Raw genomic sequence first — 26,800 nt, 5'->3', positions numbered from 1 at the left:
AGATTTCCATTACAAATATAATTATGACCCCATTTATTTATAATTTTGTTCATGCTCAAAGTGGTGTTCAGACAGTGTATTTAAATGAAGGCAACTTGAAGCCTCATGGTTCTGTATTCCCAGTAATTTAACATGTTTGTGCCAGTGGGACTTGTTTGGTACTCATCAGCAGTCTTTCATAAAATTGATTTAAAATTTCTAGCATAAGATTGTCTCCTTTCATTTGCTATAGCTGCAGTATTGACTGCTAAGGCTCATGTTTATTTGTATATACCCTTTCAGTTTGGCCTGAAAATTCTTGATATTCTTTTCATGCTAAATCTTCTGATCCTACTTTATTGTAAAATATTTTTATTGCTGAACTAAGTACATGCTTCAAACACAGGAAAACACCTGACTGTGGAGTTGGTGTGTTCTGGTTTTTTTTTTCTTTTGGTAAGGCTGCTCTTACCATGCAGTTGTGGAAGTTAATAGTGATCCATTGCAGAAGATCTGTTGTAATCAGCCTGCAAATATACTAAGAGTTGGATTTGTGACAGCTCTGGTTTTGTGCTCTGAGGTTATTATAGAAGACAGGCTTATTTTGTGTGCAGTGTTTTTGGAAATTACACATCCCCTTGCTCCAGAAAAGTTAGTGTTCTTTTTTTTTTTCTCTCCTGTGACAGTTTTTGGTATGTTTAAAGGTTATAGATGTTTAACATGTTTAGAGGTGGATGTATTCCCTGTACATAGGGCAGCACCCAGACAATAATGATGCATTTTCCAATGCTCCCACATTGCACTATGATTAGCAGGATAAGGAATAATTTTAGCACTATGTTAAGGCAGCATGAAAGTCTCTTTTTGGGCAGTGCCTCTCTGCTGGTAGCTCCCTGTGGAATAGATGATACTTGCTTTTTCCTTACTGCCACGTACTCAGGGTTATGACATCAGATGTGCTGCTGAATATTCAGAGTGTGAAGGATGGCTTTATTACAAATTGGGTGATTCTCCTGAGTTTAGGGAGTGTGCACTGTTAATAAAAACTTGATGTCAGGCTTGGTAACACTGAATCCTTCAGGATATGCGAAGGCTCTTCCCATGTGACTGTTCTGCAAAGACAAATAACTTTACTTATGTAGAATAATTTTTTTTTTAATTTTTCATATGAGTTTCTGAGCAGTATGAAATCTTCAGGCTGTGCTCCTGGAGCCAGTTCTGGAAGCCCTGTGAGCCCCACTTTGTGTCCAGAGCCCAGTTTGGCTTCGCAGCTGTGGTTTATCTGGTGATGATGTGCTTTAGAGGACTGAGGCAAAAACAACAGAGAGGATGAATTAGTGAATCTTCATTTGTCCTACCAAGGTTGGAAGAAAGACACTTGCATGAGTAAAACCTCTGTGGAATATCCTCTGTTTTAAACACCCTGAAGTGTAATTAGCCACTAATTGAGTAATCACTGTTTTAAGCCAGAAAGAACAGATGCACATTTGAATGTTTCTGACATTTTGGAGTGGTGGAGAAATCTCAAATACAAAAACTTCTTCCAGTTCCTCAGGGCTGCAGCAGTAAGATAATCAGTGAAAACTTAAAAAACAAAAACAAAACCAAACCCTTAAATAATAAAAAACCAGGAATAAATATGGATTTTTAGCTGAGGATGCAAAGTCTTGCAGGAAGTGCTCTCTTCGTTCCTGGTTTGTTTGGTTTTTTATGTAGTTGAAGATGACTTAAGACAATGATTTATAAGCCCTGAAGATCATGGTGTGGGCCTGGATTAGGCAGCTCTTGGAAATTATGGTGGCTGGGCGAAGTTTAGCTGGTCAGTGGGCATGGAGAGGGTCTGTGCTTTCCTTGAGAAGACATTTAAAGAGAAAATAAATTAAAAAAACCACAATAAATCTGGTCTTCTGGAGAAATCCAGCCCTTGAGTGCACAGTCCACGTGGTGAGTTGTTTAGGGAAGCATCTGAGCAGTTCCAGGTGCTCTCAGCAGGAGTTGTGTTGTTGTCTGACTTCCTCAGGATTTGCCTTCTCCATCCCATGTGATAGAAGAGATGCTGTGCTATGTGACTTTTGTAGCCTTTGTAACAACAGCCAAATAAAGGACTAAAGGAAAGGGATGTTGGGGATTAATTGAGATTAATTTTTTAATAGTTGCTAGAAGCTGAATCAAGACCTGAGGCTGCCTGTGTGGATGGGAGGCACGTGGTGCAGCCCAGCTGGGCTGTGCAACACACCAGGGCTTGCTGGATGTTGGGGCTGGCCACCTGGCCTGTGGGATGAAGTGGAAACATAAAGCACGTCCTTTATTCATGTGTGATTCCACGGCCAGCCTTTGTTCCTTTCAGCCCATGTGGGTGTTAATGACAAATCACTGGTGTGCTTCCTTTGGGATTTCCCTGCTCACCTTGTGCTGCCAAACACCCAGAATGAGCTGGGGGCTCTGACTGCAGAGCTGCCCCTCTGGGTGTTCAGGGGAGACTGGTTTAGGATCTCCATTCAGTGGCTTTGGAAGATGGAACATCTGTATGTGCTCTGTCATCAGTATTTTAAAAGCTGCTCTTTGTAGAAAGTTTGACAGGTATTAAATACTTCATAAATGTGTCAATACTTTAAATGCTTCATTTCCTTTTCACATATTCCCAATTTATTTGTCAGAAACTCGGGACTTGACTGTTGCTAGCTCTGCAAGAAAAGGACAAGGGCAGGGCATATCCTCAGCCATTTCTTTACTCAGCTGTTAACTGTGGACCTTGTATTTCCTTTGTATGAAAGATTGCTTCTAGCTAGTGCTTTGTGGTAACCACAATAGATGAAATACGGAGCAGAGTGAGAGCCTGGATCTGTAACTACAGAGTGGAATTGAAACAGACCCCTGAATTAAAAAAAAAAAAAAAATCTGCTTTCTAAATTTCAAAATAAATAGATCTCACATGAAACTGACATGTTCAGGAAGCTCACATTTCCCTAGTGGCTGATTAAAGACGAGTTTTTTAGCCAATATCTTAAGATCTTTGGTAGGAACTTTTGTTGCTGCCTGAGAGTTTTGTCATTCACACTTCAAAAATTCACTGTTTGTGCATAGTTTGGGGCAGTGAAGCTGTACTTGAAAGTCTGTTCAGAGCCTTTCCCTCCTGGAAGGCAATCATGCCAAGCTGTCACACCCGCTGTGGTAGCAATAACATGGGCAGAATGATTGTTCTGGTGCCACTTGACCTTGCTTGTCACCCACATGTTGAAATTATGTATGTACAGAGTATGGAGGCTATCCATTGATCACACAGAACTGCCCAATTATTGCTAAATGTCCTTTTTATTGCCATCCATGTAAATGGTCCCCAAGCTGGATCTCATTTTCTGCCACAAAGCAAACTGAATTTTCTGGATGCATGTAAAGCTGCAAAAAGCCTGTGACAAGGTGGAAGAGTAGGTAGCAGAAAAGCAGCTGATGGAATAAAAAATGGAATTCCTGGTAAGTTCTGCCTAACCCGTGCTGCTGGAAATGCTCTCTTGAAACTCCCCTCCAGCACAAGGTTTGGAATAGTGAAGAACGAAATTTGCCTGAAAAGAAAACAAATATGCTGAGGGGTTAAAAATTCCGCTTTAATTGTGGCCTGGAGCAGGGGGCATTCACCCTTGCATAGGGTGAGCAAGGCTCCACATTAAACTGGCTTTTGTGATTTATTCAAGGACAAGGTACACATGTGCAATGGTATGAAGAGGGTGTAGTTATGTTGGAGCATAAATATCTGGGTTGCAGACAAGGACCTGAATTGCTTTTGGGTGGTTGCATTTTGAAATGAAAACAGGATAAAAACACAGACAGTTTACTAATACTGATATTTGTTTCAAGTGATGTTTTCAAGTGTTTTGCCATTGAGGCTTGAACTTGAAGTCTTTGCTGCTTCTTATCTTGTAAAACAAAGAGTGCAAGAATTAAATTTCAGTGCTGCTTTTTCTGTGCCTCTAAAAGTTAGTAACTCAAGAAAAAGTCCAGAAGTATGCAAAAAATTTAGCAGTGGTTTCTAAAATGAAAGATTTCCTGGAATTATGATTCCCTTATATTGGTGGGTGGGTGTGGTTTGGTATGGTAGTGCAAAGGAATGGATAATATTAAAGGCTTAACAGCTGTATATTTGTATAGGAAGAGTGTGTGTGTGTCAGTGAAATAAGGCTGTTAGTACACTCCAAGCAAACCAGACAAAGTGTGTATTTTTTTTTCCTCTACGGTATGAAGTTGGAAATGAGGAAGTGAGTCAGTTTCTTGCAGGGGAGGAAAGAGTTGAAAATAGATGGGACACAGTGTGAGCGAGTGAGTGGTACCTGTGGAGTGTTACTGCCTGGGGACAGAGGCACAGGGTGAGAGTGGAGATGGGCACGTACGAGGGAACAGATGGATCACAGAATCACAGAGTGGTTTGGGTTGGAAGGGACCTTGAAGATCATCTCATTCCAACCCTCCTGCCCTGGGCAGGGACACCTTCCACTATCCCAGGTTCTTCCGAGCCCTGCCCAGCCTGGCCTTGGACACTTCCAGGGATGGAGCAGCCACAGCTTCTCTGAACAACCTGTTTTAGTGTATTAGCACCTTCACAGGGAAGAATTTTTTCCTCTTATCTAATGTAAATCTGCCTTCTTTTTGATTAAAGCCTTGTCCTGTCACTTCATAACCTTGTCCAAAGTCCCTCTCCAGCTCTTTTTGAGCCCCTTTAGGCACTGGAAGGGGCTCTGAGGTCTCCTCATGGCCTTCTCCAGGCTGAAGAGCTCCACTCTCAGCCTGTCTCCGTAGCAGCCTTGCCATCATCTTCCTGAAACTCCTCTGGACTCTGTCCAACAGTTCCACCTGCTTTGCATGTTGGAGACCCCAGATCTGAATGCAGTACTTCAAGTGAGGTCTCAGGAGAGCAGAGTAGAGGGGGAGCATCACCTCCCTTGACGTGCTGATCCCGCTTCTTCTGGATGTCACAGCAGAGGCTGGGGAGCAAAAGAAGCCTGAGGAGAGAGAAGATTCAGGCTCAGGTAGCTGGCTGTGTTCCCAGTGCTGCCAGTTCACCTGGTGCATCGGGAGCTGGGAGCACCTGCTCCATCACTCTGCAGGGGCAGAGGCAGATGTTGAGTTGTTCATCAGTGGACCTGGCGTGGTTTCACTCTGAGATGAAAGAACAGCAGCACCTGAAGTCCTGCTGCTTTGTAGAGGCTTGAGAAGGCTGGAGATACACTTTAATAAAGAGGAACTGGTGAAATCTGCAGGTGTAAGGTTCTTTTGGCCCTCCAGGGCAGGCACTGCCTGTGTGCTGGTGAGATCCAGAGGCTGGAATTGGAGTCCCTTTGGTTCAGTACCTGCTTCTATCCAGAGCATCACCTAAATTATTGGAATTTGGCCCTTGGTTACATTTTAAGAACTATGTTTGTGATGGTATTCTGAGTACGCTGCAGAGCACTGCATTGATCAGAACATTAAATTTGTCAGAGCAGAAAGAAACATTATCCTTTTTCACCTGTATCTGCTGGTGTTGAGCTGCTTGGTCAGGCAGTTCCTGGGGAAAGGACACTCCTGGGGACATCTGCCAGGGTGCATGGCCGCTGGACAGGATGGACGTGCTTGGCTGTGGCAGGGAAGGGAGGGGTGAAATGCTGGGTGAGCTCTGCTTCTGTTTCTCCTTGTTTCTGCAAAGTGTTTCAGCTCCTTCCACCTACGTGCTGGTGGGCAGGCTGGTTCCACGGGATGGAAAACTCCCTGTAGGAAATGCAGCTTCAGTTCAGACTGTTTTGGTCATTAGGGCTTGCAGCAGAGCAGTCTGTGTGGTGGTGTTTTACAGCATAGCTCTTGGTATTAAATAGCTTTTGTTTACACTTTGTTTATTAAGCTTTGGCTCAGTTTCTTTCTGTTTACCAGCAAGGGCCCTTTTCACCCTATTAAGTTTTAAAACGTAACTCTTACTCCTCATTTACATCACTTTACTTTGACTCCTGGTACTTGGTGTCTAGATTTAGTGTTTGATGGAAAAGCCAGGCCTGCAGTACCCATTGCTCTCCTGTAGCACAAACAAGTTTTTGATTTATTAAAGTTCTTTCTGTTAATGGACAAATGGGGAAATATCTACATAAACATCTTCAAGAGCAAAGCTGTGGTTGAGAATAACTGGGAAGAATCCCATGTCATTGTCTAATCAGCCTTTGTATTGACCAAAATATTTTTTTAATATCTATAACAGAGTCAGTATTAACCTTTAGAGGCATTGTCACCATCTTCTGGGTTTGGTCACTTGAGTGTTTCAGCAAACTCAGCTCTGTAGCACAGGCATGTCCCCAGGCCTGGGATCAGCTGTGCCTTTCCTGTTGGGATGTTATCCATGGTGCACTCCATAGCTATAAACCACCAGCTGTTAATCATATAATCATAACAGGCACCGTTAATTTGTTTTCACATTGTTGCCCAGCTAGAAAATACCAGAATTTGCAGAGAAACCTTTCGTCCTCTGTGTTATTTCTGATGTTTTTGGTGCCTCTCTGTATGTCAGAGAGAGGCTCTTTGCCCTTTTAGTGTTTGGTCACCTCAGAAAACTGTGGTGTGGTGTATCCTTTATACCTTTCATGTGCAATAAACAACTTTAAGGCTTTCATATCTTTGTGAACCATGTATTGAAATCTAAGAGAGAGCAAAGAGCTGCTAACCTGGACTAGGTTTTTCCCATGTTATTGTCAGTGAGATCACCCCACCATTCCCTGTTCATCTCATGGTTTTATTTTTTTAGCACACCACAATCAAGTATGGGAAGCCATGTAAGAAGCCAAGAGTAAACAATGGGATGCTTTGTTTAGTGTGTGAATAATCTTAGCTTCTCCATTTTAAATCCGATAATGCTAAGAATAATTATGGAAATTTATTTTGCATGTGTGTGATTAAATCTTGAACCAGATGCACCTGCACTTGTTGCTTTGCTGGGTGGAATATCTGGTTCTTTACAGTTGGTAGCTGTTATTTGTTATAGCTCCCCTGACACAGGACAAAAGGAAAAAGAATCTTGGCAGGTAATTAAATTTTAATTTGGCTTAATCTTTCCAAATGCTAAATTGTGACTGTTTTGTAGTACACTGAGAGAAAAGGAGAGTGATACAGCTAAGGTGAAGATACTTTGGAAATTCTATGAAATGTGGAAACCAAGGATTTCTCAAGACCTTGCTGATGGTCTGTGGCCACCTACGCTGGAGGGATGGCCAGAGGCTGTCCCAGCCCTGCAGCCTGGTCCCTGGGGAAGCCACTGCCCTGGCCAGGCTGGGATGGGACCTGGCAGCCAGTGCTTTGTCCTGCTGACGTGGCCTCAGGGCACAGGAGCCCTGGAGGAGGAGAAGGGCAGGAGAAATAAATTAAGACTTGAACCATTCTGGTTTGTTCATATGTAAAAACCAATCATCCTGCTTCCCAGCAGAACAGCACCCAAATGAGCCGAGATGCAGTTCTTGAAGCTTGTCCTTTGCTAAAATGGAGATTTTTTTTTTTGTATTTTTTTGGAATGCCTAGGAATCTGCTGCTGGGAAATGCATTGATCTCTAGAATTAGGACTGCAGACTTTAAAGACAACTGCTAGAACATACGTTCTGGGCTATAATTTCAGACTTTTTTTTGGTTTGTAAATATGAAGGATTTGGGTTTGGGGTTTGTGTCTGTCCTTATTTTCCTTGTGTATGTGTATATATATATATGTGTGTGTGTGTCTGACAGAATCAGGAATTGTGATACATCCATGGGCTCTTGGGAAGGCTGTCTTGTACCAGCATACTACCAATTTTTAAGTTTCCCAGTATATCTGGATCTCTGCCCAAAACATGGGGAATCTCTATGAGTGTGTGGGTATCTGCAGGAATGCTGAAGTTGTGTCAGTCCTGCTAAATGCAGCTAATCCTCCTAGTATGGACCTCGTGCATTCCAGTCAATGGTGGCAGGGCTTTCAAGTCCAAGATCCACAGGCTGCAGACATTGCAAACCCATTAGTCAGTGCTTTTAGTCTTTTTACAGTGTGTTGGTGCAGCTATAGTTCTGAATTAGTAAGGCGGTTGTAGTCAGTTTTCCTAATCTGAAGTAATTATATTTATTGGGCAGAAGAATAATGAAATTATTCCATTATCCTTATTAAATTCCTTTACTCCTCATCACAAGTAAATATTTAGTTTCCCATGCTTTTATTCTTTCATGTCTGTGATTCTGGTTCATGTTTGTTGTTCTTGTAGGAGATGTGGATTAGGGATGGGGACGAAGCACTTTGTAACCTTGAGTCTTTGCAGGGCTTTTAGTATTATGCTTCTCATTTTTTAATTTTGAAACAAATCTCAACTCAGATAAGTGATAATAATGGATTGAACTTAAATGGTAAAGAATGTAAATTGGATTGTTGGTTTTGCTAAATTTCAAATTGTACTTATTCTCACCATAAAAAAAAAACCAGTGGTGGTTGTTGAAAGCTGTATTGAATCAGCTGTTGATTCTGCTGTTATCAGGTTTCTGGGGCTGAGTAGCTTTCACCCTGACAGTCAAACCCCTTCTATATTTAGATACAATTTCTGTGATCATATCTTAAAGAGTCTTGTTTGTTCCTTCTGCACCAATGTTTCCTCGTGGTCACTGCCATAGGGTGGATTCTGTGCCTGTGACATCAACAGCTCATTTTGTGTGTCCTGAATATTTTCATTAATAGAGGTTTGAGGAATAGATGACATTACAGAAATAAACTGCTGAGTCAGCTTTGTAATGAAAGCATCACTGGCTTCAAAACTAAAAGGAAAGGAAGAGGCCCACTCAACCACATTAACCAGCATGAAATTGCATAACTGTGGACAACCTCAAAGTGTGTAGACTGCCATCCAGTTGTATCAGTAATAGTTGTTTAACAGTAAGTCTAGAATCTGACTTAATATTCCAAATTATTTAGGACAAATATCCTAGAAACAAATAAACCTACACTGTGGCTTACTCATTTGAGCACCACAAGACTTAATTTTGATTATTCCTTTCTTTGTGGGTCAGAGAGCTTCAAATACTACTTAAAAATCAAGCTACTTCTGGAGATGAGTGGGAGTTTTGTTGGGGTTTTTTTTTTCAATGTTCAACATAAGTTGAACATAAGTTGTCATAAGTTGTCATAATTTGTGCAGTTTTGTTTTTTATTATGTACCCCATGTGTTAAAATGTAAAGCTGCAGGGTTCTGCACGTGCTTTGTCTATAAGCTTGGTTTGATTACTGCTTATGACTTTTGCCTTCTTGATTATATAGTTAACAACAGTTTTGATGGTGTTTTGTGATTTGGTTTGGGGTTTTTTCCTTGCTCTGTTTTTTTTCAAAGTTTATTCCTCTTGTTTCTGTTGGGGATGAAATGGGGGAACATTTGTGTGTAGATGACTTGTCACAAGGAGTGCCTTGCTCTCTGGGTTGCTGTTAATTTCCTGTCAATATGCCCCATATAGGAGATGTTAAAAAATACTTGGTAGCACAGAACCATGTTAACTCAGCGTGTCTGGGAAGGATTGCAAATTACTCACCAGCAAGGTTTATTTTTGCTTCTCCTGGCACAAGTGAAGGGCTCATGATCCTGCAGGTATGGAAGAAAGAACCTGTACAGAAACCCTGGTGTAAGGCTTTAGTAGCAAAGTATGTTTTAACTGTTATGTTATGGGAAGGCTTTGGTATTGCCAGCACTGGCAAGCAAGAGCTTGCAATTTTAATTTTTTTATTTTTTGCTCAAAATACTTGGATTTTGGGTTTTTTCACCATACAGCTTTCAAGCAGAGTTTTATAACTGACTATTTGGTCTATAACTACCTGTATACTATTTATCCAAGCTGCACCTTTTAAGTGGTGTATATGTTAAGCAAGGCTCTACTGTGTTATTTAGAAAAATCCAGCCTCAAATTCCTAGAAACTGGGAGTTTTGGTTGCCCTGCCTGCTGCTGCTGAGGGTGAGGCTCTCCACATGCCATCTCAGCGAGGTCACTCCAGATGACCTCTGTGTAACGTAATAAAAGACTATTTTTGTCTCAGCAGACGATATTATCTCACCATAACATTTTTGAACATTTCTGGCTGGATTGTTCTGAATGTTGGAGCTGTGCCTGCGGAGGGGCCTGCAACACAATGCCTGCCATTCTCAATTGTGTGAGCACTTGGGTTTGATGATGGGACTGTGGTGAGCAGGGTGGGAGTGGGGCATTAATTAGGCCCCTCCAGTCCAGTTCCCAGCACCTGTAGCCTTGGAATGTACACTGGCTCCAATATGTTTGATTTCTGAACCAAGTATTTGTGTATGAGTGTGTATGTGTGTCTCTATGTTCATCTGCTTTTACATAGAAGAGGTATCTATGTACAACTGTAAAAAAATACATAAATATTCAAATGTATTTATATGTGGTCATTTTATCACCTTAAGATGGTTACTCATCTCTCCAAAGCCAGTCCAACCATGGCTCTTCCTCTGAGTGGAAGTTTTTCTAATCCTTGGTGCAAGCATGGAAATGGCAAGCAAGTGCCTTGGGTGATTTGCCCACAGGATTTTCACTGAGGCTTCATTAAGGTTACTTAAGTTATGAGTAGTTTGCCTCCCTTGAGGGAAAATTCTGATATTTGGAATGTTTATCAGTCATCTGCAAAACGAAATGAACATAATTGGTGGCTAATTGTTTGCAAGAACCGTGCAATACAATTACGAAGAGTTAAGCTGAAACCAATTGTGTTTATGAAATCTAGCATAAGAAACACTATATTAATCCTGCCTCAATACCAGGAAATGCAATTAGTGTAATTAAGACTATCATATTGTAATTTTCTTGGCGACTCCATGCCTTGGCAGCCGCTCTGCCCTGCCGGGGCTGGAGCGGAGCGCGTTCCTGTCGCGGCTCCTTCTGCCAGGACAGCTCTGAAGTGACTTTGCTCACCCTGTGGTGGGATGCTGCTGCTGGGTGGAAAAAGTGCTCCAGCTCCTTGTTTTGGGTGGCTCAGCTGCAGGCACAGTGGTGTTTTGCAGGTTCTGGCTGTGCTGGCTGCAGTTGCATCCCCTGCCTTCCATCCAAGGGAAATGCGAGGTTTGGGATCCTCACTGGGGTTCCTCCAGCTGGGATTTCCCCCAGGGCACTCCTTGGGCTGTGTTTGCTGCCATTTCTGCCCTGACAGCACAGGCCAAGCTGTGCCAGCCTCCTGTGCCACCCTGGGGGTCCTGAGCCCTGAGTAGGAGGGGACAGTGCAGGAGTGAGTGGCTGCAATTAGGGCAGAGTAAACAGTGAGATGAGACTTGCAATTAGGCTCTCATTAGCATTGCATGCTCTGTCACGAGAAGGACATAAATAAATAGCTTTGTCTGTTTGTATGGAAATAAACTTAGGCATGTCTAACTTGTTTTCAGGAGCAGCAATCATAGATATCTTCATGCTGGTAACAATGTGGACCATCACTCTTAAATCAGTGTGAATATACATTGCTGATGGATTTGTTGTAGAATGTGCCCAGGTCAGGAAAAAATGAGCATGGTAACATAGTTGTTATTGTTGCAGTTTGTCTGTCACTGCTGTGAATGCACGTAATTAAGGGATAATCAGCATAATGCCTACTTTGAGCTCTTCTTAATGGTTTAATTGCTTCTCTGAGTTAAATAAACACTTTATGCTTATTTTACAAATTTTTCCCCGGGGAGCCTGTCACATGGAAGTGTACGTGCATGTCTTTATTTTTTGAACATAAAGAATAATCGCTTATTTAATTAAGCTTCTCCTGAAGTTCTCTTTTGGGATATTCTGTGTTCTTATGAGCTGCTCTGATAACTAATCTGTCAGAATAGGCTGGGTAAGAGAGGTAATGAGTTTGTCAGTGGGAAAATGAACGTGCATATTAATGCTATTATTCCGGAGTCATCAGTGTGCCCATCCTTTGTGGACACAAGTGCCTGTGTACACTTTTCTGTACTTTGGGAAATGTTTCAACCATTTCAAGGGGCTGTGATGGCTGCAGAGGATGGCTGAGGACTGTCCCCAAGTAAAGTGAGGCTCTGGGTACCAACTGGTTTGAAACCTGAGCAGACGTGAGGTCTCCCTAGAGATTTCACTAGGCTAAATAAGAAACTGTCTAATTTTTTTTTTAATTTTGGAAAAATTTTATTTAGCACAGGTATTGAATGTTTTCCTGGTAAGTTTCTGAGCCAAGGAGCCTTGGTTTACAAAATACTTATGGGTACAGTGCAACTTCTACGTCAAGATTTTCCTTTCCTTCATACAGGGGAATTTAATACATTTCCTTGAAATGGTTTAAACTGCTGAATTAATCAATACACTGAGTTAAGACGGTGTTTAAACAATGTTGTTGTAACTGCTTTGTCACTTCCCTGGTAGTGCAGGGCTAGGCTGTGCTCCCTGCTCCATGATGGTGTTGTAAACACCACACTAGACAGCCAAGCTCACCCTATTTTGAAGCCCGTGGTGTTGATAAACACCAGGGTGATCTTTCTAATGAGGCTGGGGATGTTTGTGTGTGGGTGGTGGTGCTGTGCACGTTAGGAGTGGTTTTGTTTATGACCAGAAGGGTGTAAGGACAAATTTCATACTCTGCTGGCTCTTGGAGCCGTGAGTGGCTTTGGATGAGCATGTGAGCAATGGCAGAACTTTTAATTGAGTTTTTCTCCTCCTCTTCACTGTAACAGCTTCTCTTCAAGTGAGGCTTAACTCTACAGAAAGGTGGGGTTGTGTTCAAAGGCTTTTCAATTTATTTATTGATGCCTTGGCTTTACTTGAACTACAGCCTTTGATATGTTCAAATAACAGAAGGTTAGTTTTCCTCAGGGTTAATCTGAGACTGAAATTGTGTTATTGACCAACACAGCAAATTGAATGAATTTCAGTTTTAGGGCCAGCACAGATACCCGAGCATCAAATTTGGGTGCTCTGCTCTGAAGTACATTATATCTACAAAAGAAATGGAGGTCTGCCAGCTGATTTATCAACTGCTGCTCATTCCCAGTTATTTCCATTCTATATGTAGCCAGAAAAGCTTATGCACAACATGGGTTAAGGGAATTAGGTAGCTATTTGAGCCAACTGCTATGTCAGAAATAGAACTGTAGCTATTTTCTAAGCTCACACTATGTACTTGTAATATTACTTCAATGCTACTATCTCTCCTCTGCTTGCAACTTCTTAAAGCCCTTGTTTCATCATTTTTGGAGCTGTATGGCAAGGACCATTTTAAATATCCAATTTGGAGCATTATTTTTCTTGCTTTATTTTTACTGTTAAGATAGATGTGCCAGGCAGGCATAGTGGTTAGTCTTATCAGCCTGGGTTTAGTGACTTGCTAAAAGCAGTTTGTGCAAATGTCTGGGCAATTTTAAATTGAACTTTTTATAATTAAAAATGTAATGAGAGTCATTAAAGCAGCAGTGATTCTGTTCTAAGTACAAATGCAGTTAGAGGCTGAAAAATTGCCTTTCAAACCAGATAGCCCTTAAAAGCTGGCAGCATGCAGCACTGCTGATAAGGAACGTGGAGCTCTTTCTGAGCCCTGCATGCTCCCACATGGGTTTTGTTGGTGTTTTCAACAGTTTGGAGCAGGGGCTGCTCTCTCCACAGATTTCCCACCCCACAGTAAAATGGGACTCTTGTGTGGAGTTGACTTTGACTCCCTCTGGAGACAGCTGATGCTTCCCCCCATGAGATGTGCCTGGGAAACGGGGCCAGAAGAGCTGTGTGCTCAGTGGGGTGAGAGCTCTGCCTGCCTTCGAGGGGACCACACACCCTCCAAATTCCTCAGCAGCCAGTGGAGCAAATTTGCCCCCTTCGGAAGGAGTTTCAGAGCACATAAGTGAATTGCATGCTCTGTTTCACTGTCTTTTTGAAGAGTATTTTTGAGTAAAAGGAGACTATATGCTGCAAGTCTGAGAGAGTGTTGGCCAAAGTAACATCCTCCAAACATGAGGGGCTGTAGAGAATCATGCTCAAAATTTTAATTGTATTTTTCTGGACAGAGATTAAGTGAAAATTATATTTTATTCCCAAGTGTTATGTTATTTAGTTTGCTGGCATCCACCAGTGCTGTTTCATTGTACATAAGGAGCTCTTTTCTGCCCCTTTCTGATTTCTTTCTCTCCTGTATTTTACCTGTGAATTACTACATCTTCCAGTATGTCTAACCTACATTCAAACTTTTATTTTAATCGTCTCAGAAGCTGGATAATGGTTCTTCAGCCTTGCTGTGGATGTGTTGCTACTCCTAGAGCTTTCAGTTCAGTAGAGTGTCTGTTCTGTCTTGTTCTGCTCTAAAGTACTTCTCTTCCTTGTGATTTTTCTATTAGTAGAAGACAGTTTTTGCTGGTAAAAACAGTGGTTGTTTTTGACTTTGGTTTGATACAAATGACCTGACCTGATGGAGAGCTGCTGCTGCTGAAAGACATGACCTCATGATGTCCTCTCCACCCTTTGCATCATTTCCCACTGTTTCCTTTGCCTGGTGCTGGCATTTGCCTGACCCATTAGCCAGGTCAGGAAGGAAAAACTGATCTTCTGCCATTTAGTCTCAGCTGCCACAGTTCAGGAGCAAAAAAGAGGAGGAGGAGGTCAGGAGGAGGAAGAAATGAGAGTGATACTTCCACTTTAGTGGCATTAGCTCACAAACCTATTTATCCACTCAATAATTATGCACCGTGGTAGGAAAATGATGAACTAATATGAGTTAGGAACATGAGCTGTGTGTTATAGGGGTTAGAATACAAGAAAGGCACTTGTTCAATTATTTTGTTCAGTTTACAGCTGGTTTTAAGTGCCTGCTTTTCACTCCTTGTTTGGTGTGTGTGCCACAGGCTTTGGGTGGCTGTGAGGCATCATCGCATGGGCACTCCAGAAGAGAGTCTGGGACTCTCTTGTTTGTTGAGACCCTTTTTATTGTTTCTTCTGCATATGGTCTTGCTGAGGGGCTTTTGAAACCCAGCCCATAACTAAACTATTCATTATACTTGTGTCACCTCAGGCTTCTTTCTGCTGTGAACTAGAACTGATCATCTGCTGAGCTGCCCAGAAGGGAATGGGAAATGCAGATGGCTGAGGAGGTGCTGGGCAGTCAGATGTCACTTCAGTCCTGTGGAGATCTTCTGGCAGGGCTGTGCCTTTTCTTTGTCTGGGAACCATTTAATTTTCAAGGAAAATTGCAGACACTTGTTGGGGATCAGTACATTGTGAGGGGTACACAAAGGGGTTATCCTTGGAGTCCCTGCTCCTCCCTGGCCTCAGCTCAGGAGCTCTTTCACTAAAGGATGCTGTGTGGAGAGGAAATCTCTCCCTGATTTCAGAGCAATATAAATTCTTCGGTTCAGAAACAGTGGCCTCTCCTTCTGTTGTTTGTCTCATTCTTCTGTCCAAATACCAGGAGAATCACAGTGTCTTTTGGACTTCAGAGAGCTTGGCACATCTTATTTCAAATTCACATGAGGAATGCCAGTTTGTCCTGCTCTAGATCTTCCTGCCTTGCTTGCAACTTGATCTGCATGCTTTGTACTTTGCCATGTCAGTGCATCCATTCTACAGGAAACACTTGTGGCATCTGTACCTGCAGCATTTTTCCACACTGCAAGTCAGCTTTGCCACCTTGGCAACTGTGACTGAGAGGGCACATCTTGGGCTAAAGCCTTGGGGTGTGATGGGCATCCTGCACCCCCAGTGTGCCCCTGCAGCTTCACAGGCTGACCACAGATGAGGGTCTGGTGACTATAAAAATGCCTTTTTCTGGGTCTGTGCATGAGGCAGAGAAGATGCATAGAAGAAATAAATTGGTGCTTAAGTATGAACACATGTACTATCTGTGCAGGTAGTGGGTTTTACCCTAGAGCTTTACAAAACTGGAAATTTGGGAATTTCCAATTTGGGAAACCAAGGGGGAATTTCATCTACTGGATGTTTCTATTTGTACTTAAATGAGAGCATCTCAAAAATACCCATCCAAATAGGTTTGCATATCTGGGAATTTTTTTTTCCCACCTGGCTGTTTCCCCTTTTCTTTTTGAAGTTTTTGCTGCAGTCTGAAAACTGTAAGTCTTGTTGGCCTCTAAGTGTCTTCTTGAAACCAGGGTAAGGTTTTTTATGTTTTTTTCCTTAGTGTAAAATATCACCATCAACTTCATTTCACCATTGCACATGCTCTCCTATCCTGTTAACCATTGTGCTGTATCTGCTGGAAGCAGAGGGTTTTGTTACCTGTGGACAAAGAGAGGCTCCTTCGAGGTGTCTGCCAGCAGCAGGACCCAGCTCCCCACCTGGCCTTGCACACAAAGGGCCCCTGTCCTCAGGGTTTGTCTGTAGCTGCACAGAGTCTGAAAGCTGAGCTCTGGGGGGAAAACTGACACAAATTCCACGTTGGCATTGCAAGCTGGCAGTTTCCAAGGTGCTGCACCTGTAACCTGGTTTAAGACATTATTGTAATAGTGACTATCTCAGTAGACTTAAGACTTGGTATTTTGTGTTGGAAATGACTTTGTAAGAGGGAATGTATTTGGTCTAACAACCTCAGATGTGACAAGAGGGTGGTAAGCAAAAACTGTAACCTGGAGCACTGGGATGTTCCTTTGACTTTCAGTTAGTCTGTGACCCGTGATAATAGTTTACTTATTTCCATTCAGGGATTTATCAAGGGAGGAGGATGATCGTATTTTCCTTTACTTAAGCCTTAAGTTTAAGCCTGAGGTGGTGATAACTTCTCAGGTTCTCGTGTGTTTATGCTAAAACCTTGGTCAGCACTACCTTTGCTCTCAGCCAAAGCTGAAGAGACACTTGGCACATCTCTGTGTTACCAGTGGGCAGTTGCCCTAATTTCAGAATACATTGTGATTTCCAGTGAAAAATACATACATGGCAGGGAAAAATGATTTATTTTGACATTCCTTGAAGCACAAACAGCTGCGCTCAACCTTTTTTTTTTTTTTTTTTTCATTTTAAAAGCACAGTGGCATCTCCCTGGATAATCAGAACTACAGCTGAGCATGAACAGCAGGGCATAGTTCTGTGCGGAGTCACTTAGCGAAGTGTTGCAACACAGATTATCCGATGTGAAACAGCTGTATTCAGTACTAATAGAGCAATTTGACAAAACACCAACATGGCTTTTTCCCACAATAACAGATGCGTGGAGCAGGCTGCCACCCCCTCCCCAGATTGCCAGCATCTGTGCGTCATGTCATGCTCCGAGGTGCGGCGTGGCCGTAGCGCTGCCAGAGTGGATGCGTTTATTTCACCCGTGTGATGAAATAGTTTTGTTGTGACTAATCGGGACCCATCGGCTGGAAAATTTTAACGGCTTGGAAGGGAATCTTTTCTGCCTTGTTATTTCTTATTACTTAATAATAATGCTTGGTGGATGCAAATGTATTGTAGCTTCCCAGTGCATGCCAAGCACATCTGAGCTTCCTCCTTTTTTTCTTGCTGTCAGCTGCTAAACAGGCATAAAGGATTTGTAGTCCACCATGCACCTCTCAGGTTCTCCCTGAGAAGAGTGGAGCTGTTGCTCAGCTTGCAGATGGGGAAAATACATATTACAGCCAAATAATGTGAGGTTGTGGACAGTGAGAGTCCATTTCCCTTCCTTCCCTTCCTTTCCCGCTTGCATAAGTCAATTTATTTATTCCATGTTTAAGTTCTCAGTAGAAGCACCTGTGATTACAGTAAGTTGTTTACAATTAGCCTACTATATCATAGGGGCCACCTAAACATACTAAATAGAATCAGAAAGCTTTTATTGCCTTTGGGAGGCCATTGGCCTGTGGAGTAAGAGGAAGGGAGGAGGGAGAGCAGCAGGGACTGTGTGGGGAGCTGGGGAACACGCGTGTCTTCAGACAGTTCAGAAATGGGGCTTTGATTTATTTCTGTTATTTGTTAAAAATATCAGACAGTCCTTCTTGTTGAAATGCAAGGTATTGAATAGCAGAATGTGATCGTAGTTACTTTTTTTTAGAAGATAGGATACTTTTCTCTGCACATCAAAGCACAGAGAGGACAATTCCATTTCCCATGTCCCTGCAGTAATGTTGTTTTTTTCATCTGACCAACACACTGAGAGTTGCTCAGTTTCTCAGATTTTTGGGTTTTGGAGAGATTTCTCAGATACTTGGTTTCCATGTCTTAGAAGCAAATAATTTCAAACCCCTGTTTTTGTATTAGCCTACCAATAGTTGTCAGTAAGTATTTCACTGGAAAAAAATGAAGAGCACAGAAGGTGAGAAATCCGAAGAATCTGAGAAATCCCATGGAAGCTGAAAATGAAATAACTGTGAGACAGCTTTATTTCAGGTACACTTGTTAGTCTGATGAGTGTGATCAAAGACTTGCAGTGTTTCATGTAACTCCAGGCAGTCACTGGGGGTGGATCCAGTACCTCGGTTCCCTTCAAAACAGGAAGAGCATCCCCAAGGGTGCGTTGGACAATCAGAGGCAGGGACAAGGGTGCTCATGGGCACCTCAGAATCTGAAAACCTAGTGAGATGGATTTGGATTAAGGCCTTTACAGGGAGCTGGTTTGTGTGAAGCTGGTGGAGATGCTCAGTCCTTGCTCTTTTGGCAAAACTGGGGAGCACAGCCAGAAGGAGGCACAGGCACTTCATTGTCTGGAGAGCTAAGGATGTGCTTGTCATACTCCATCAATTAAACAAAATACACTTAAGGTGTAAAGCAAGTTTCTTTCACATGCTGATAATTTTGGGGGCCTTTGGTAGCATGTGGTTTTACAAAAAAAAGTCTCATCTTAAGAAAAAAATCTTGAGAGTGCAAAGAGCTTTCCAGCGTGGATGTTTTGGGCAGCCCAGCTCTTGCTGAAACATATTTTGTGTGCAAAGGCAGCAGTTTTAAGCAATCACAGCGCATGGGGATGGTGCTGGGGAGTGCCAGGAGTTAAGTGCTCCTGAGGCTCTGGGAGATGAGCAGGACAATACCCAGGCAGAGCCCCTGGCAGATCAAACATACTAAATATGTGCCTGCTTTCATCACAGCAGCCCAGATCACTATCCTTTGCAAGACATGCTCTTGGCACAGGAATGCAAAAACTCTTGTCACAAGGAGGCTGAAAGAAACTGTCTTTCAGCATGGTCATTTTTCCCTCACCTTGAGCTTTTTCAGCAGATGTTAATAAAGCTCTAATAAAGCAAATATTTGTTAACAAAAAATCCCTAACTTGATACTTGGAAGCAAAATTATGTGAAAATATTTTTCTGGTTATTCCTCCTTGCAGGTTTTATAATGTAAATTATTTTTCAGTGCTCAGGTTGCCAGGATAGCTCACCACATTCCTTCAGTAATGTGGCAAAAATGTGTCCTTCAAACTTGTTAACCAACCCTAGGCTTTATAAACACCACTGGGGAGACAAAAGTATGTTGTTTTGAAACAGGACAATATCAAACAACCCATTCATTTTCAAGTTAGCTGGAGAAAGTAGGGGATGCCTGCAGGTGGTCTTTCATGTTTTGGTTTAGGGACCTGTTTTCAAAAAGTAATATGAATCAGCTGGACCAGCCATCATGGCAAATCCACACTGCAGGAGATGCCCTGTGTCCTCCAAGGTGCTGGGATGTAAACATTTCTGTTAGAGCTCCCTCCTTCACAGCACTGTCAACATTTTGGATGCATACAAAGTTGTAATGGGAGAGTGTGTGCAGCTGGAAAGCAACATCTGTGATGCTCAAGCATTTTCTTCTGATGTCCAGTTGATGCAAATAAATGTACAGCTATGGATGTCTTACTGCTGACTTATTATCCACATGAGCCCATGGGAGTTGAAGGCTTTGTTTTTCTTTAAAAGCATAGCTGTTCCTTGCATATGCTTTTTTAAACTTTGTTTAGGGTTTTGTCTACTGTCTGTGTTTGGTTTCAGCCTTCTAATAAGATTATTTAAATTTGACATCCCAACTGTTCTAGGACAAGGTTTTTAGAACAAACCCTGAAAAGTTTAACATAAATATACATGAACCAGAAAATCCATATTTTCTTTTATTATTCTGCCAAATCTTATGTGCATTTCCTTTTAAAGTATAAGAATTCAAACAGTAACAGTTCCTTGACTTGGAGCACAAGCTGGTAATGAGATTGTTAATGACACAATGATATTAAAAGTAAGGAAGTTAGACTGCAGCAATTAACTCATTTTATTACTTGTAGGGTGTTTTCTTGTGTTAAGGACATGAGGTTCTTTAAATAAACCTCTGAAAGTACTTTCTTCTTTCGAAGTGAGGTTGGTTTCTACAACTCCTTCACATCATCTTGAGTCTACAGGCTGCTAATGGATCATGATCTGTATCTCTGATTGGTTCAAATACAAAGTAGAAGATTGAAATGCACTCTTATAGATTCATGCAAGTACTAAAAATCACGGATTGTGGTTTGCATTGAAGGAAAAATGCGTCTGTTAAATCCAACATCAGAATACCAGACATTCACTTAACATTTGTGGGTTTATTTACACCTTTGATTTTCCTTTTCCTTCAGCAGCTTGTTATAACCTTAAAAAAATGAAAACTGTGTGCCAACAAATACTGACCAAAATCATTAGACCAAAGGAGTAGAAAATGAACTTGTTGGCAGAGCTCCTCTTGTTGGTTCAAGATTTCTTGTCTGAGAGAAAGCTGAAAAGAGAGAATGTATCCACACTTGTAATGTTTTACATGCAGTATGTGGGGGTGGATGAGCATGCCACAAGGTTGGTTACACACTGTATATAGGATAAAAATATGTAAAATCTCTTAATTGTACTGAGCCAGTCTGTGCAACAGCCTTGCAAGAGATCGTGGGGTGAGAGCTGCATTTCTCTTTAATAATGCAGGAAATGGATGTTGTCTTAAGATCATGAAATGGTTTTGGGTTGGAAGGACTTTAAAGGTTCTACCCCCTGCCACAGGCAGGGACACCTTCCACTGTCCCAGGCTGCTCCAAGCCCTGTCCAACCTGGCCTTGGACACTGCCAGGGATCCATGGGCAGCCACAGCTTCTCTGGGCTATTGCAGTGCCTCACCACCCAGTAAAGGTACTGTGTAATGTCTAAAGCAAGAGAAAGGTATTTTTCTAGTGTACAATTTAATGTATTTACCTTAGCAGATTATCTGTTATGCTAAGGATGATTTCAGTGTCATAGTCCCTAATCACTGCATCTAAAAAACATCACTTGTTTGCTTAGACTCATGTCAAATGGTTTTGATACCTGTGGGGATTCACCCTCCTGGAGAAGGGAGAATACTAAGTGTTTGTATCCTTTATTTGTGGAAGTAAAAATTTACAAACATTAGTTGTGTATGAAACAATTCTGTCTTCAGCACCTCAGTTAAATGAGAAGTTGATTCATGTGCAAGCTCTTTTGATAATCAGTGATAATATTCATCCTTCTATAATAAAATTTTAGAAATAGTACTAAAACTGTTAAGGCTTCTTCTCCACTTCCTTTGTGTGTTAATGCTATTAATTTTCAGTCTTCAAATCTGCTTCCAACCTCAGGCTGTTGGTTGAGTTTTGTGACAGCACTGTGTAGAATTGTGTTCTCACTTTCCAATCTCTTTAGGTGAGTAGTGAAAATTAAGGATATCAGGTCATCTCTGTGGTGGGAGATAGTTTATAAAATTCTTAGAAACATTTTATGTCTGCTTAGGGGGAGTCCAAAACCAGCCCATCCTGCCTGTGTGCCCTGGCAGTGCAGGAGATGCTGCAGACTGCTTCAGATTGGTCTTGTAGCTCCTCTTTTGAGAGCTTATGAAATCAAACATAAAACTGTGCCTTAACTGCACCTGTTTCACTGGGTGGGTTATGTAGAATGACATATTGCAAAGGTATCTTAGCAGCCGGGTTCACATTACCTGAAATCCGAGCTGATTATTAGATACTGCAAGACAAGCCAGGTTAAAGTATAATTTTAGCTGCTGCTGTAACAGTGAGTGACCCAGAAAGACTTTCTAAAATCTCAACCTCTTGATGCTTTTCCATGTTGTCTTTGTAATCCTGCATATAGCATTGTCTGTTTAGCTTTCATTTCTCTCATCACGGTTTTGATTTTGGGAGAGTGCTTTTAATTTATTTTTTTTAGTCTGCCTCTAGTATGGAATATATAGATTGCCATGAAAATAATGTCATATTAATTAAAACAAAAGGGAGCTTGAATACCTATTGAACTCAGGTTTCTGAGACTTCAGGTTTTTCTTTTCCATGGAACACCTCTCCATGTAAGTAATAATGTGCAAAATGTAATGTATTGTGCCTTTGAACAGCTTGAATATATGGATTATTTTGGTAAACCACCGTTGCAGACAGTTCATACCAAATCCAAACTGGGACCAGTCTATTTCCATTGCTCTCCAGTTAGACATCACACCCACTGGCTGCTTCCCTGGCTGGGAATGCAGAGCACAGTGGGCTGTACTGGTTGTGATGAGAGAATTGAACAGTTTCTGGTTCTCCACAAGACAATGCCCACTTGTGCCCAGAGCAGCCCCTCCCTTGATTTCTGTATGTCACAGACCTTTTGAATATAATTTAGAGACAGAAATTGTTTTGCCTGGTGTGATATTTGGGCACTAATCTCAAGGTGAGGGCTTGTGTGCAACATTGGCAAGGAGTGATGGAGCTCTTGGTCCCTTCCTGGCACAGAGGGGACCTCAAATGTTTCACTTCCTGAGTGTACAATCAAATAACTTTAGAAAAAGGTGCTGGCACCACCTTCCTTCTGCCTGGAAGCAGTTCTGTAGTGACTGAGCCAACATTATTGAAGAATACAGGTGAAATTGGTGCAGCTGGTGGCTGAGCGGAGAGAATGCTCTGCCATAGCAAGGAAGTCACTGGCACAAAAATTGTTCCAGCTGGGTCACTGGTCGCAGTGGAAACCACAATACATGGAGTCTTTCCCCCCCAGTTAATAGCAATTGTGAGAATTAGTGCACATTCAAGCTTTTATTACTAGAGCAGAGCTTTCCCCTTCATGTGCTCTGTTATTTTGCTGTGAAATGGAATCTCTTGATTTCAAAACCTTTCAGACCATCCTTATTTCACAATGTTTTATCTACACAGCCACATATCATTGTTCTTGCAGTTACTTTTGCCCTGATGCTGAAATGATAGTGCTGAAGTGTCCAAGGAATTCTAAACATGGAGTGGGGACAGTCCTAGGAAAAGCACTCTTGCCATGATTTTCTGTAAAAGCAAAAATTCCTTGGATATTTACATAATGGTCATAATAATTTGCATAAAATCTCTACTGAATTCTGAAATCAGCTTTTAAAATAAATGCAGAAATACCCTTTTATTTACCAAAGAGATGAGGTGTTTGGTAACCAATCTGCAATTACAAAAGGGCACTGAAGTGAGGCTGCTGAATATTTAATTTGCTTAATGTACAACTGCCACTGTTAATAGCTTTGACACAACTAAAAGCTTTGCTCATTCAAAAGGCAACAATTAATAAACAAGATTAATTTTTAAATAAATTATTTATTTACCAGAGGAAAAGCCTTTTGTTCTTTAAAAAAAAAATAGGTAGACAGTTATCTCCTTGGTGGGTATATGCAGAAACAAGTGGGCGCCTTCAAGAGGTGTTTGCATACTTATTTCCATTTTTATGAAGAAAAAGTGATTTATTATAAATAGAATTTAGGGGGAATAATTTAGCTCTAAATTATTTTCCTATATGAAAAGACACTTATGTATTCTTTGGTTCCACTTGCAGAAGGAGAACTGCTGAGGAGGAGAGGGCTGAAAATTCAGCTGGGTAGGGGTGTTTTGTTTAATTTTTTGGTGGGCTTTTTTGGTGGGGTTTTTTGGTGGCTTTTTTTGTTATGGCTTTTGTGTTTTTGGGGGGTTTTTTTGGGTGTTTTTTAATGTTTGAAAAAAACATCATCACTTCTAACTACTTTTTGTAGGCAGCTCCTTGGGTGATTTCCCGGGGGCCTGTGGCAGGATAGAGGCATCCCACAAAGATGCCATAAAACAGCACCTGGGGGATTTTTGGCCCTTTGCAGGCAGCTTTGTCACAGAGATGACTCTGACATCTGTAGGATTTGCCTGTCTTCCCGTGTCATGCTTTTACCAGGTTGCTTTGGAAATCTCCCTGCTGCTGCGTGTGCAGGATTTTTGCAAATCACACACTCTGTCCCATGTCTCGGGAAAAAGGAAACCTAACAGAAGGGGTTTGTGATTAAAAATTGAATGTTTTTGACATGTGTTAAGTATTCTAGCTGAGCAAAGTATCCATCCTTTATGGGGCTCTCCCATGCTCATGGATATCACGGGTTAGTGCAAACCCAGGACAGACAACTATTGGTAACTTTGTACATTTTATGATTAAAATAAATAGTTGACCTTTTAAAACAGCACTCTGATGGAGCTTGCTTAACAAAACCAAAAATCATCATCTTGTGCCTGGTTGGAGGCACAAAAGAAGAGAACCTTGAACTTGGAGAAACTGCTGATCAAAGACTCATTTCCAAATTTGTTTGAGCTGTGCTTGTCTCGTGACACTTGAGAAGGGGTTGGTTTGTTGGGGTGACTGGAAGTCTGAATGCCTGGTTTATTTAGTAACCACTGACCCAGTAAGCATTCCCAGTAGTCAGCTGGAGGGGATGACTCTTCTGGTGCAGCCTGTGTGTGCCGGGGGAACCTTGTGCCACTGGGGTGGGAACGTTGGCTTTGGAGAAGATGATGCCTCAGTGCAGTCAGAACACTTTCCAAGCCTGGAGGAGGTTTTGTTTTTTAAAATCCTGTGGTCACTTAGAGAACCTCTTCTCCTGAAGTTGAGTCCTCACAGAGAATTATCATGGAAGTAAATTTTGAGAAGTTAAAATTGAGGATTATTTATGCATTAGTCCACCAGGATGAGCTTGCACTGCTTGTGTTGGAAATATTTCCAAGCATTAAGAAACTTTGGTATAGAAAAATGCATCTTTATATGCAGCAGTAATTGAACAAATGTTACTGGGATCAGTCTCAAGGTGGTTGGTCTTTCACGGATTTAATGCCAAACTCTTCAACCCTCTGAGTCTTCTTAGTCTGGTCTCTACCCCATTGTGTAAAATCTCATTCATATTGTAGTACATAACATTTATGTACAACGTTCATGTTGTAGTTCAGACTTTTTTTGGTTGATCCAGTTGTTGAGGACCTCAATAACCAGTGAAGAATTTCTGGGAAACGAGAAATATTTGTGTGACAGGGCTCCTGGATGGAGGTTTTCAGCATCTACCACATGGATCCCACTCCTGGTGGTGTTCTGCCACCTGCAAACTGCCTGGCTATCAGCTGTTATTTGTTAAGAGGTTTTTTTATCATTTGGACCCTATTTGTTACTAAAATTGGTACATGGCCTGTAAGATTAGTTTTGATGACTTTATAGTACAAATTCCTTCAACATTTATAGAGTTGTGCCTGATTTAGTGCAGTGTGGTCGTTCCCCAGATGGTAGAGCATGGTTCCCCCTAAAGCCCTGAAATTATCTGATTATAATGGTTTTAATGCTGATCATGAGTAGCACTGGTACAAAGTATCCAGCTATACTTTTGAGAGCTTAAAAAGATCTTTCTTAATAGGCTTTCCTACTGGCAGCCTTAAAATCAAATAAAGCAACAACAATTTCACTGTTCAAAGACAAATGCACGCTGGGTAATTTTTATCCAGTGGACTTCATTAAATAACTGTGTGCTGTTTGATCATATCAAAAGTGACCTGCCAGGTTTAGGAGCTCTTGCTAATGGCAGGAGTATTTAGAGGCAATGCTTTCAAGAGAAAAGTTGCTTTGCCCACCCTGTTTACCCTGCATCAGAGGAAAGCTGAGAAGGCAGCAGGATTAAAGTTACAAAAATGAAATGTCTCAAAGATTCTTAGACTTTCTTTGGTACTCTGGTGCATTCCTGTCTTTTTGTATAAATAATTCACACAGTATTAGTAAGTGTTGAAACAAATTGTGGCAGAAGAAATTTCCAGGTGTTTTCTACCTGATATTCCTCACATTCTTTTCATGCCTGGTGGGTTCATAAGAAACTGGCTGCCATGGAGTAATTAACAGACTGTAACTCACTTAACAGACATGAGTAGGAACCTTGTACTGCATAAACGTTCCTCATTATTATGGTATATTTCATGCTGTTTGCATGCCTTTGTTTTTTCATTCTTGTATTTTTAAAGAAGCTTTTGTAGGCAGAACTCTCCAGGCTTACGTGCAGCATTAAAGCTTTTCCCTGCAGAATTAAATCATAGAATTATTTAGGTTAGGTGGATCTCCAAAGGCCATCCCCAAAGCCAAACAGAGCAGGTGCTCAGGGACTTCTCCAGCTGAGTCTTGAACATCTCCAAGGATGGGGATTCCACAGCCTCTTTGGGCAACCCATCATTTGCTCACAGTCCTGGTGAGTGAATTAAAAAAAAAAAAGTCCTCATTACATGTGATTACAATTTCATGTGTTTGTCTGTTGCCTCTCATCATAGTGCTGTGCACTTTGGAAAAGAGTCTGGCTCCACCTACTCTGTATCTTCAGTAGTAATAGGTTTTCCTTTAGTTACAAAAGCTATTTTGTAACTCCATGTGGACAAAAGCAGGATTGGTAGTTAAACCCCAGGCTGTATTTCCTTGAAGACCTTTCTGAAGTTATACATCACAAATTCCCAGCTTAATGTTTTGAAGGTGGGGGTTGGAATGTGGGTGGTTTTCCATTCCAGTTACAGCTGCTCTGCTTCTGTCCATAAATATTCAACAATTCCATTCAAGAATATTTTAAAAATGCTTTCCACTTAGCAGCATTGTGCATTTTGTGTTCTCAAACTTTTAATTTGGCAGGTCAGATTCAGACACCTACCCAGAAT

The 26,800-nt window shown here is 41.6% G+C and overlaps 1 protein-coding gene across 1 annotated transcript in view; it reads left to right on the top strand.

Moving 5' to 3' along the window:
* Positions 1–26,800, top strand: part of FNDC3B (fibronectin type III domain containing 3B) — a 186,252-nt gene that overhangs the window by 45,520 nt on the left and 113,932 nt on the right. The window lies entirely within an intron of this gene.

Source organism: Motacilla alba, chromosome 9 (assembly GCF_015832195.1).
Source record: "Motacilla alba alba isolate MOTALB_02 chromosome 9, Motacilla_alba_V1.0_pri, whole genome shotgun sequence".
In the NCBI taxonomy this organism is placed as follows: domain Eukaryota; kingdom Metazoa; phylum Chordata; class Aves; order Passeriformes; family Motacillidae; genus Motacilla; species Motacilla alba.
The sequence above is the reverse complement of the archived record's forward strand: the minus strand, read 5'-3'. Positions and strand labels throughout refer to the sequence as shown.